Raw genomic sequence first — 13,442 nt, forward strand, 5'->3', positions numbered from 1 at the left:
TTTCCAACAGTGAGCTGGGCCTCCTGGGGAAGTCGCAGCCTACAGGGCCAGGCAGGACCAGAGCACAGGTGCAGCAGATGCTCTGGAAAGCCAAGCACATTCAGAGCCATCTGTGTTACAACCAGGGCAGCCCAGGGAGCCTCTACCCCAGACCTCAGGGCCGAGACCTGGCACCAGCTAGGAAAGAATGGATGTGGAAGCCTGCCACAACTATGGACCGCACAGGACCATGGCCAAGGTCTGAAGGGCCACACCCTGGCTCCAGGAGCATCCTGTGTGAATAGCTGAGATCTGCATGGACCCTCGGTGAGGCCCTGGCTGGTGGAGACGGCTGGGATTCCCAGGCAGCAGAGGGAGCAGTAAGGTGTGTGTGTAGGAGACAAGACTCCAGGGAGCGAGGTGAACAGGGCCACGGAGGCCTGCACTGCCCAGGAAATGCCTTACCCGGGGCTGGACCATGTGGGAAATGTGGCAACTTTGTTCCCTGGCACACTCTGTCTTGCATATTCAGGAGGCCAGGTTGGACAGTGACATCAATCCCAAGGAGTGTCCTTACCTAGAGAGAGCAAATCAACCCACGCAGGTCTTGGGACACCTGTGATGCATGCCCCAGGTGCAAAGGGTGGGGCAGTAATGTCTTATTGAATTGTCTCACCTGGAGGGTTCAGCACTGGGCCTGGCAGCAGATACACCGAGCACTGTTTGCTGAGTACGTTGGTTCCTTTCTTTCTGCCCATGCTCTGCACAGAGGCCCACGCAGAAGAGCCAGTGGCTGCAAGCTCCTTCCACAGCCTCACAGTCATCCTGGTTGTAACTGCCTGGGGCTGCCCAAAGGGAATGAGCCCCAGCAGTAATTTTCTGTTGTCCTGTCTGTGGTCTCGGACTCCCATGGTGGCTCCCCACTCTCCAGGCAGACTAAGAAGGCACCTTAGAGTCATAAAACCCTCTGGGTAAATGGAATCTCAGGGCCCTTCCCCATACCCACTCCGTGCACCCACACCTGCCCTGGGCCAGGGCACTCAGTCAGCTCGTGCCCAGCAGGGAGCCTCCCCTGTCTGGGTGCAAATTCCCTTTCTTTCACCGAAAGGGAATTGAGAGGAGAGATTCCTTCAGAGGCCTAGCAGCTGCAGGCAGACACAAAGGGGTTGCTTTAAATGTGGTTTATTTCCCAAGCAGCTGTGATAGTGAAGTGAGGGCACGAACTTCCTGTGTTCAGCACCAGGTAGGAGCAAAGGGAAGATGAGGTCCCCCAAGGAGGAAATGTCATTGCTTTTCAAAGAGGTTTTCACACATCCAGCTCCATGAAAGGCATCCTTCTTCCTTCCTTTTTCCAGATCACATTTTTGGAAAAAAAAAAAAAATCTACTTTGTGTATGTGTGGGGTGTGGGGTGTGAGAGACACATTCCTTTTTAGTGTCTAAATCTCACAGTCCACATATGACTTTCCCCACTTGAGAATTCTCTCTCATCCGTGTGGCTCCCTGCATTCTATAAAAATATAAATAAATAAAAATTTAAAAAGTATAAAGCCGGTGCTGTGAGACCCTTGGGTTGGGCAAAGCCTGTGAAGTTCGAACCGGTTAATGCACAAATACAAGGGAGCGATTATTACAAGGCCATCCCACTTAGCATCGGGGAATCATTTGGGGAGAGAGATTCAATTTCATAAAAATGATTTTCAAGAGCTGTTTTGTGAGTCGTAGAAGGTTGGGTATTTTTTTTTCCTTTTCACCAAAATGAATAAAAACTTTATGTTCACTGCGGTACTTAGGTATCGGTTTTGTTAATTTCTTAAAACAAATTGGCTCCCCAGTAAATCCCAAACTTGGACAGCCACATTAAGCTAGCAGTAGGGAGGCAATCTGAACATGATTATCCTGCAAGAGAATTCCCAGAATTTCATCCAAACTGTGATTTGTTCTGTTATAAAAGGCCTATAAAACCAAGTCTCGAAATTCCTGCAGGAAACTCAAGTGTTTAAATATCTGCAATTACTCTCTCATGATTAAAGAAAGATATGAAGGACGGGGCATTAGCACACAACAGAAAGTGCGAGGTGTGGAGCAGGCGATAAATCACACGGGACTGTGACACTGGCAGACCTTGAGGCACGTCCACAAATCAGCTCCTGACTGGAGACTCTCTTAACTGGCTGGGAGGGGTGAGGGCTGGGGAGGGATGCAGCACGCCCTGCTCCAGGCTGCTGGGGACGAAGGGAGGCCCTGGTGGCCCAGGTCCCTACCACGACAGAACTCAGTATCTGCCATGGTCACTGTGCTTTCTGCAGAAGCAGGGTTTGAAGACTGTCATGCATAAACACGCACCTACCACGCCAATGTGTTGTTAACTCACACTCACACCGTGTGTCTCAGGCTCAGCCCTCAGTTCCAGAGTCCCCGGACCCCAGCTGCTGTGGTGCCGTATCAGGCCCGATGCATGATGCTCCTGAGAGGCCTTGGGTACTGTCTTTTCTCTAAAGCTCCATCTTCTAAGTGGTGAGCTTTGAAACTGCTCCCTTTGATAACATGGATGGGTAACACCTCTGAGCGGACCCAGTCATCCCATGCTACAGGTCGGGGAGCTGAGGCCGAACCCGGCAAGGAGACCAATTCATATTTACCAAGTGAGCTCCCAGCAGCCTTGGGAGGAAAGCCCATCCTTCTTATTCCTTGCCTTCACTGCATTTAGGAAAGCACTCATCTTCTTGAGAGTCCCAGCTGAACCAATGGGGATTGTCTTTTTAGCTGGAACTTTCCTCCTGCCTCACATGCTCCCTGCGCTGCTGTCTTGAGACTGTCTCGTTAAAAGGGGCCTTAGGGAATGAGCCCAAACAACTGCCTGCAGTACCCCTGAGTCTGGGCTTGTGGAGGGATGGCATATCTGCCTGTAGCAGCATAACCTCTGTGGTTTCACAACCCTCATGGGCATCCCCTTCCTCCATGGCCCTAGTTTACGGGAACAGCTCCAGACCCTACTCCTAAAACACCACCTCTTCCTTCCCTCTGCCATCACTTCCTGCAATTACCATCTCCAATTTACTCTTCTGATACCTTTAGAACAAGTTCCCTCTATTAAGCCAGCGCTTGGGCTGATGACATGGGTGACACAAAGCTCCTCAGGGTAGGCGCTGTCTGTTCCCCTGCCCTCTCCTCCCCAGCACACCATGGGCACCTATAGAATGTATCTTGGAGTGAATGAGTGAGTGGCCTTAAAGGTCATGCTGTTGATTTCCCACTTCACCCTGGAGACCGTATGTTGGATATCTTGGTTAATTCAATCCCCTTTCTCCTCCCTGGCCTTCTGAGAAGTCGAGCAGGGCTGCATTTGAGGGCTGTTTTCCCTTGGAGTAGCAGAGCTGTTTGCCTGGAAGGCAAGGAAGGGCTCCAGCTACCTGGCTGACCTCAGAGGGACTAGGGTGGTATTGGCAGCTGGCATCTGATACAGTTGGCTGCAGCCGGCATTTTTGAACATGCTCCCTCTCTCATTCTGCCAGCTCCCTTGCACCCTCCCTCTCTCTTCGCCTCTCTCTCCCCATCATCCAGCCTCCTGGAAGTTGAAACAATATTTTGAGGGGTCAAAGTGGGGCATAATGGGAGACCATGGAAACACACGCAGCTCAGGATAGTGTAAGCCCCAGAATGCCTGCGTAGGTCACAGATGACAAATGGCAGAGCCCTGCAGGTGTGCAATCCATTTATTGATTTCAAGCCCTCCCTCCTCTTGTTCTCTAGGCCTCCAGGGAGGGAGAGTCACAGATTCTTAGGGCTGAAATTGTGCAGGAAGGACATAGCTTTCCTATTGGCCAGACATCTAAGGCTGCTGGGCCCAAATATGGAGGCTATTACAAGGAAATCTGGTTCATGTTTCCAATGGAGGCACAGAGCCCCGCTTGGGCTGAAGGCCTGGGTCTCTGTGTTGCTGGCACAGGCTGACAGCAGCAGGCATCCCTTCTTCCTGGCTGCCTGATATACCAGGGTGAGGGCCCTGAAACAATGAAAATAAAGGGAATAATCATATTTAGCAAGGATTGCAAATTTGCTCTATGCTGGGAACATTTTTTCAACCAATTTACATTTACTGATATATTTAATCCCCACAGTTCCCATGAAGAATGGAGTTTGTCTTTTTATTCCCAGCTGTGTGGCCTGTAACAGGTCACGGAATCCTGCCGAACCTCAGTCTTCTTATCTGTAAAATAGAATGATTTCACATCCCCCTTATGCAGCCTGAGTGAAGAAAAAAAAAAAAAACCTCTTTATAAGTATAAAACTTCTCAAGCCATTCATTCTTTCTAGAAATGTGCCCTCTAAATATATGGAAAAATTAGGCCTGGAATCACAAAGGGAAGAAAATGAGCATTTGAAGCTTGAAATTACAGGGAGACAACTTTTTCTGTAAAGGGCCGATAAGAACGCTTTATGAGTCATGCTGTGTCTGTTGGGACAACTCAACTCTGCAGATTGAAAACAGCCACAGATAAACTGATAAGTAAGTGTGTGTGGTTCTGTCTGAATAATACTTTATTTACAGAAACAGGCCAGGGAAGAGGCAGACTGAATTTGGCCGACAGGCCATAGCTTGTTGACCCTTTCTTAAACCAACAAGGCACGTTTCCCATCCTGTTCACAACACATCCACCATAAAAATGAGTTATGACAAAGTGGTTCTGAGACATAGAAATCAAATACTGTCATCTTCCTTCTGCCGGCTTTTCATTTTCGGGATGTATAAACAAAATGAGGTGACACTAATCAACCTGTTTGAACTACGAACAGTTGGAGATGTCTAATTCACATAAGTGGATGAGCCTGGGGTTTTAATCTTAAACATAGAGAGTTCATGAATGTAAGTCCCTGGCATGGTTTACTGAATTATAATTGACAAAAGAAACAGTAAAAATAGATTAATGCTAACCTGAGTGATCAATTTCCCCCTGAAGTACCATGCGGGATTACTCTGCACATTTACTTCATTTCTAAGGCTTTCTTCTGACACTCTCAAATCCTCTACCGTAGGCGTTGGAATTCCTTGTACTACACTGGGGTGATGGTACCATGTTTCAAAGTTATTCAGAACCTGATTGGCCATGTTCCTGCAATACATTTTCCTAACCTCAAGATAAAGATCCATGCATCTCTTTACCCTTTAAACAAAAAAGCTATTGTAATAGCATGTAGTCTCAGGCATGGTCTGAATACCAAAACCTGTACATGCACTGCTAAACTGTTTAAGTATGGAAGAAGTAGTGTCTAATAGCATCAGGAAATTGAAATTTAAAAATTTTTCTCACTCACTTATTTGATGAGAACTGGGTATGCTGACAGGTGAAGCAGAAAGCCATTTTTCAAGTTAAATGCCAAGTGGTTATATAGCATAATATTCAGTCAAAATTAACCACCTCACTGCTGCACTGACACCCAGCATATTTAATGCCAACTGTTCTTGCAAAGAAAACGGCAGACCTCTGGGAGTGCCTGCAGAAGGGGAAAGAAACTGTTACTAATACTTCAATTATTTAGGGGGTGCCCCAACTCTCTGAGTGGGAAAAATGGACTGACCAGCGGCGACACTGACTCTCACGGACGCCACAGAGGGAAATCGCTCAGTGTCTTCCAGGGCCCTCTGGGTCTGCTAAGCCAAACCCCAGAAATTTCTGAATTTACGTGGGCCTCAGGCAGTCTCCCTACAGGCAAACACTTTTGGAAAAAGCAGGTGGATTCCTGCCTGCTGGCACAGGTGCCAGGGAGGCTGTTTTTCTAAGCTAGTTTCCTAGTTACTGCCAAGCAAGGTTCCCCAGCTTCCAGGGAGCAAATGATGCCTGTGCCAGAGGACAGCAGATCCAGGAGCCCAGAGTAGCAGGCAGAAGGCAGGCATCACTTGGTAGGATTCAGATTCCGAAGAGTGGCTTGAGAACCCCCATCTAGGAAGTACGCGGAAGGGCAAAGACAGCCTTTGTTGGAAATTCTAGCAACGCTTTTCCTGGACTGATTTTATTTGTGAGGATGCACTAACATTTCAGCTAACAGCCCGGGGAGTGTATAACTCGAAAATTCCAACCACAAACAAAAACGCACTGTCGAGTCCACTCCCGGCTTTAAATCCTAGGTAACCAAGTAACCAGAGGGCCACTGCTTTTCCTCCTACAAAGGTAGGGAAATTCATCTGTAAAGTGCAATGCCCCATGGTGGCTCCTGGCTGCCCCAGGACCTGCCAAGAGCAAGGGGAAAACCAGGCTAGATCCAGATCCCTCCCCTCCCCTCCCCTTCCTTCCCCTCCCCTCCCCATAGGAAGAATTTATCAAATTCTTCCTACCAGAAGTACGATCTTGAACCATTTCATTTATTCAGCTTTTCATTTCCCCATGTGGTGTTTCCTGGGCTTCTCAGAGCCACTCTGAAAGACAGGAAGGTGGAGGTTATTGGGGTCCCCTGGTACCAAGTGCACAAGCAGATCCACTGAGGAAGGTGAGGAAGGGCTATGGGTCGCTGACATCATGGTATCTACTGGGGGATGAGCCAAGCCCAGTATCCTGGTCTCTTGGCTTCTAAACTGATGTGCCATCTTTCGAAAATAACCAACATTTTATCTTTTTATTTATTTATTTATTTACTTACTTTTGAGACACAGTTTCACTCTGTCACCTAGGCTGGAGTGCAGTGGCACTATCTTGGCTCACTGCAACCTCTGTCTCCTGGATTCAAGTGATTCTCCTGCCTCAGCCTCCAGAGTAGTTGGGATTACAGGCACCTGCCACCACGCCCAGCTAATTTTTAGTAGAGACGCGGTTTTGCCATGATGGCCAGGCTGGTCTCAAACTCCTGACCTCAAGTGATCTACCCACCTCGGCCTCCCAAAGTGCTGGGATTAAAGGCATGAGCCACCGTGCCCAGTCTAAAATAATCTTTAAAAAATAAAAACAACTAAGAAAATTGTTTCTTTTAATTTTTGAGAATCTGGAGAATACCGAAAAATTAAAGTAAAATTAAAAACAAATAGTATCTCTAATCCCAACATCTAGAAACAGGTATTAACTCATAGTTTTATTTCTCTCCATCCTTTTTTCTATGCGTGTGAGAGAAAAAGAGAGAAAAAGAGAGATTGGGGAAAGGACATTCCTTTTCACTGAATTTAAAATTACATGCATTGTATATGTCATTAAAGTTACTTGCAGACATCTTTAAAATCTTAAAAATATATCCTAACTTACTGAGCCAACCTATAGTGTTGGCCATTTAGGTTGTTTTTAACTTTATTACTTTTGTTCCTGTTTCTCTTGTAGCTTGGAGCATCTCTGTGCATAATTTGGTAACAGCCATTCTGACCATTTTTTTTTTTGTGGGCAGATTTCTGGATGGTAAATTACCAGGTCAAGGGGAAGGGGCAGTGGTCATTTTAAGACCCTCAACTGTCTCTCCAGGTCAAATCTCAGCTCTCCTCCAAGAAACTCAGGCCAATTTCACTGGCCTTGTTCAGAATGACTCCCACCCAGCACAGGACCCTTTTGAGCAAAACAGTGGTTCTCAACCTCAACTTGGACACTCCTGGTATTTGGGGCCAGAGAACTATTTGGTGTGGGGGTTGTCCTGGCCTTTGCCGGGTGCTTAGCTTTATTTCTAGCCTCTACCCACTAAATGCCGGTAGCACCCTCTCATCACCTAAAATGGTTCCAGAGATTGCCAGATGTCTCTAGAAGGAAAACCTCCCCTGGGTGAGAACCACCAGGCTAGACCATGGTCTGGGTGACACTGGCAGATGGATGGGTTAGCAACCTAGTGATGGAAGGCAAGTCCCATTCCAAGAAAAAAGCCAGAGAATTCTTCTCAAATTAAGCCTTACTATTACACATAGAGCTACATGTACATCAAGAAGAAATCCCTCTACAAAATTAGTGCTTCTTTGTTTCCATGGCATTGCACATGTACATCTACACTGCTTAATAATTCCTTATGTACCATTGATATTTTATTACTTTTTGCTCTTCTGTTAGTCCTGTGAATCTCTCAGGGCAGTGTTTCTTATCCATTTCCTTGAGTTTGACACCTAACACAGAGTGGATTAAACTGAATGAATGAACGAATAAATCTGAGCTGAGACAAGGGCTTCTCTTACACATACGTGTGTGCACACATATGCACACAAAGACATACACATGCACACATGTGTGTGCGCATTTAAGCACCAACAGAAGCCTTGGAGGAAAGGAAGGGCTACCAACTACGAAGGCATCTGTTGCTTTTGACTAGATGGTGATAGCTGAGGTAAAATTTCTCTGTGTAAGCACTACAAATTTCCTAAATCTGCATAGAGTAACATTTGGGGAGTCAGAAGTAATGTGTTTTCCAGTGAGGTAGGGCCCCTACTTTTAAATAAGGGTACTTAGGGTTGTCAAAGGAGAAGAGAACTTTCTCTGTTGCTTTAAGAGGCAATTTACTGCATCATTAACAGATGTCGTTTAATGGAAAGTCCTGTTATTTTTGGAGGACAAAATGCATATTCCACACTAAATATAATAACAACATAAACCTTTAATAAATAATTGTAACAGTTTATAAATATTTAAGTAGTAAATCTGAAAGTCCTGAGGGACAGGAAGAGGCCGGGAGGGAAGATCTGACTTGTAAAGCACTAAAAATAGGTCCCGACACATATATTGTTAGGCTTGCTTTCTTTTCTTTCTTTCTTTCTTTCTTTCTTTCTTTCTTTCTTTCTTTCTTTCTTTCTTTCTTTCTTTCTTTCTTCTCTCTCTCTTTCTTTCTTTCTTCTTTCTTTCTTTCTTTCTTCTCTCTCTCTTTCTTTCTTTCTTTCTCTTTCTCTTTCTTTCTTTCTTTCTTTCTTTCTTTCTTTCTTTCTTTCTTCTCTCTCTCTTTCTTTCTTTCTTTCTTTCTCTTTCTCTTTCTTTCTTTCTTTCTTTCTTCCTTTCTTCCTTCCTTCCGTCCTTCCTTCCTTCATTTCTTTTTCCTTTTTTTTTTTCAGACAGGGGACAGTAGATTGGGGCCTTTCGGCAAACATGATGATTAGAGCAAAGTGGCCACCCTAGGGTTAATAAGTAAAGGAACTGTGGAGGGTGAGATTGATCAAAGGCTCAACAAAAGGGAGAGAAGCCCCCAAACCTTTCATTTTCTGACCTTGACTTTGGCTGTAGACACCTGAAAGAGGCATACTGAACACTGGGATACTCGAAGACAATCCATGCCAGAGCATGGAAACCCCTTCAACTAGCAGGACATGCCAGGCAAGTCAAGCTCCTCATTTCTGAGAACAACAGTGTACCAGGGCTGGTGTTGAGCACTTCAGCGGGATCACTCCACTGATATTCACAAGGATTCAAGGACTATTATTATCCCTTTGATGCTGCTTGAGGCCACCTGCCACTGAGTGGTGGAGATAAGATTTCAGCCCAGGTGCTTTGGGGAAAATGTCCTCTCTGCAAGGTAAAATCACAAGAGATGGTTTCTCCTTGTTATTCTGGATTGTCATGTCTAGAGATGCAACAGTCACCTCGAAAATACAAAAGGAAGAAGACTTAGGATGAAACAGATGGTGAGGACAGGAGAGAAGAGAGACAGGAACAACCTGGGCCATTGGTGACTACTGAGCAGCTCATTGGGCTGTCTCTGGTAGACGTCCTTACTCTGAATGTGAGATTCCACGTTTTCTGGTTATTTAAGACAGATGGAGTCAGGATTTTGTGTTACTTGCAGCCAGAAGCATCCTAACTGATCTAGGCACATACACAAGGGCCCAGTTGAGGGATTGTATGTATAAGAAGAGTTTCAGAAATGATGAATGATTGGGCAGTATTCTTCATAGGGTCAAACTCCTGGCCCAGGACAGCTCCTGATTGACTTTCCAGCACCCATTTTAAACTTTTACTGAAAATCCTTTCTTTTCCCCTGCAGAGTTTCCTCTCCTTCTTTTGTATTAAATGTGTACTGGGAATTGACCAATTCCCCAGCACCTGGTGGTAGGTGCTGATTGGCAAGACAAAAAGAGAAGCCCAGTCCCCAGCCTTAGCCACAGTGATTGGTTCAGGAACGACTTTGGGTTCCATTTCAGGCCAATGACATATGAAAAGAAGTTTTTCCTAGAGCTTCTGTAAAAGGATCTTTCTCACTCTTCTAAAACAGAAGCCTCTCTCTCTCTCTCTCTCACAATCTCAACCTTCCTGGGGAAGAAAACGTACTCCAGCTGATTTGCTGGCTGCCATCTTTCTCTCAGAGAGAGGAGGCGGCCATTGAATGAAGCTGACGTCCTAGCAGCCAGAACAGAGAGGCAGAAAGAAAAGCATTGCAGTGACCCTAAAGTCCTCTCTACAAGTGGGTTTCCCACTACATGAGCCAATACATCCCGTTTGTTGTTCTTACCAGTTAGAGCTCCCATCACTTGGAAACAAAGGCATTGTTGCAGATACACATACACATACACTCTATCCACCTGGCATTCTAACAGAAAGCCTAGGATGGTATTTGGGGTTTGTGCCCAGAGACTTTTGCCAGATACTCATCACCAGATGAGTGGAACAGTGACCATGACCACTATGAGACACTCCTGAAGGCCTTTAGCAGACAGTGCACAACGGGGAAGGAGGACACTGGGAATGAACACTGGAGATTTGAGCACAAAACCCGGCACACAGGGAAGAAGGAGAAAGAACCCAAGACAGGGTGTCTAAGGAAGTCTTTCCTGATTTTGAGAGTCCTTGCTCAATCCAGTGACCTGCAGATAGCGCCTGTGAGCATGGCTGTCTAGACTCCTAAGTGGAAGCACACAGGCAGGAGAAATAAGCAGTTGCCTCCAAAGAGTGGCTCTAGGCCCTCTGATGGTAGAACTCATATGTAGAGGTATCTCTACTAAGACCGATGTCAGCAGCCTTGGTCTTTTAATCATTGTTTAAGTATTTACCGTAACAGTTGCTTACTCTCACTGTTTCTCATTTTATGAGAATGAAAGGAAAGCTCCCCCAGGAGTGCCCAGCTACCCCTCGCAGTCTTTTACCGGGCAGAGGTTCCATCTCCATTCCTCATCTAAGCCTCTCACTCCTCTTTCTATGCTCCACCATGTAAAGCATTAGCCCCTGTTATGATTTATTATTACTGATGTTAAACATTGCACATGACAGTGTATTAAATCACCTCTATGGGAACCTGTCTTATTGGTTGATCATCTAGAAGAGGCAGAAAGAGCTTACTTTTACTTTATTATTATATTTGTTTGAATTATTCTATTTCTAGTATTATGTTTAATATTTTCTAGTTTTCTTTTTTCCTGAAGAATGGATACCCACTGCCTGTGTGACCCTAGAGCCTGATTGCATTGGCATTCACCGGCTGCTGTCTTCTGTCTAAAGCCCCCATCCCCAGCTGATTTTCCACTCCTTCTGCCTACTTATGCTCATGCAGAGAGACTCACCAGCCTCTAACCACACTTCATACTGTTCTGTGCTAGCATTTCTCAGACCATCCTCATTTCTGTCCAGGCCCCTGAACCCCTGAATTTAACAAATCTTTCTGGCTTTGTGAAGTCCTCCAGGCCCCATGAAGGCTCTACAATGACCCAGACCTTGAGGAGGAAGCTTCCTCTAAGATCTCCCTAAGCACCTGGCCTGTCAACACCCACTGCTGCGTGTGATCACTTGGGTCTGCCTGTGGACCTGGCTTCTTTCCCCTTCGACACTCACAATCCTCGGGGCAGAGGGCAGAGGGTCCAGGTCTCCTGCATCATCCCATAATACTTACCATGAAATTCTGCACAGAGGGAAGAGTTCTGAGAGAGAGAAAGAGACTGACCGGCACAGCCACCAGCCTATGGTGGGCCAGGAACACACAGCAATCCTATCCGAATGTCCTCAGGGATTAGAATGCACTTCCCCTGGCCTGGAGCAGATTCCAGGCCACCCTGCAGGCCCTGCAGGTGCCAACAGGAGCTGTGATAGGTGAGGAGAGAGTAGACAGCCTACCAGCAGGTGAGTCTTCACAAATCAGAAAAATCATTGTATATCTCCCCTGTAAGGGGTCTTTGGAATGATCTAATTTCAGTCCTCTGTTTTATAGGCAAGGAAACCAAGGCCCAGAAGAACGTGATTTCCCCAAAGTCACACAGCTAATTAATGAAAGATTCTAGACCAGAATCCAGGTCTTCTGACCCCTGGCAGATTGTTCATTCTATTGCCTAAGCCTCCTTTGATTAATAATCAGTTTCAGTCTAGTTCTGCCCAATTAGGAGTTTTTGAAAATGGGTTCTTCAGGTTTTTCATAGGTATGACATGAAGACAGCGTTCTGCGGTCAGATAAATTGGAAAATGATGAACCAAAAATTAAATTGATTCACTGACTCAGAACATCCCAGAGCTTTTAGTATGTGAGTCCAAGAAGGCAATATTGTATGTAGCATTTTCCAAATGTAATTGATCATGGAATTCTTTCTCATCCATCCCCCAACAAAATGTGTTGAGGCATTAGTGTACCAGGACACCTAACTAGAGAAATGGGAATCAATTATGTTTTTCAGTGATTAAGGGCTCATGATTTCACTTTCAAAGTGCAAGATCCACATGGCTTTAGGCCTTTGCTCATCAGAATAGAAGGAGCCACCACCAGTAGTTCTGTGAGCTTGTCTGCCTGGAGAGCTGTAGGCTGTCCGTCCTTGAAAGAGTCTCAGAGTGGGATGAGGAAGTTGGGGGAGTGGGGGTGTGGTCATCTTAGTCCTTTTAGGCTGCTATTACAAAACACCATAAGACAGGTGCCTTATAAACAACAGAAATTTATTGTTCACAGTCCTGGAGGCCGGGAAGTCCAACATAAACTCACAGGCAGATTTGGTGTCTGCAGGGGCCTGCTTTCTGATTCAAAGATGGCACCTCCTGGCTGTGTCTTCACATGGGGGAAGGGGAAAGGCAGCTCTCCGGGGCCTCTTGTGAGGGCACTCATCCCATTCATTAAGGCTCTACCTTCATGACCTAATCACCCCCCAAAAGCTTCACCTCCTACAGCTACCATACTGGGGATTAGAATTTTAACACATGAATTTAGGGCAGATGCAAGCATTTATACCATAGTAGCTGTCCTTCTGTCTCTTGAAATTTTAAGTGAAAATTTAATTTTTAAAAGTTATCATTTAAATCTTAAAAAGCGCCCATTCCTAATTACCTCTAATGTGCAGCAGCCTCAGAGATGTTAAACACATGGGGGTGCATTTCACCAGTTCAAATATGGGCCCTATCTAAGGTCCCTGATGCGTCCCTCTACAGCCATTGGAGATAGGATGGCACCAAGGAGACCTCAGTTCTGCAACCGACCCATCAGATCAACTCCCTGGTTGGCTGTGGCATGAGTTATCCTAAGAAAAGGCATTATATTTCTGCATCTTACCACGTATTTCCAATTGAATTATCACAAGGGTATTACAAAAAAAAATCATAGGAGTTGGCAGTAACTCAGTAAATA

The 13,442-nt window shown here is 45.7% G+C and overlaps 1 long non-coding RNA gene across 1 annotated transcript; it reads right to left on the bottom strand.

Moving 5' to 3' along the window:
- Nucleotides 1–3,679: 3,679 nt before the first annotated feature.
- LOC105738350 lies at nucleotides 3,680–5,638 on the bottom strand. The gene is made up of 2 exons (XR_001114136.1): nucleotides 5,559–5,638; nucleotides 3,680–3,984 (listed from the first exon to the last, which is right to left on the bottom strand). It is a non-coding gene; the product is annotated as an uncharacterized LOC105738350 (long non-coding RNA).
- Between the last annotated feature and the right edge of the window lie 7,804 nt (nucleotides 5,639–13,442).

Source organism: Nomascus leucogenys, chromosome 10 (assembly GCF_006542625.1).
Source record: "Nomascus leucogenys isolate Asia chromosome 10, Asia_NLE_v1, whole genome shotgun sequence".
Taxonomy (NCBI): Eukaryota; Metazoa; Chordata; class Mammalia; order Primates; family Hylobatidae; genus Nomascus; species Nomascus leucogenys.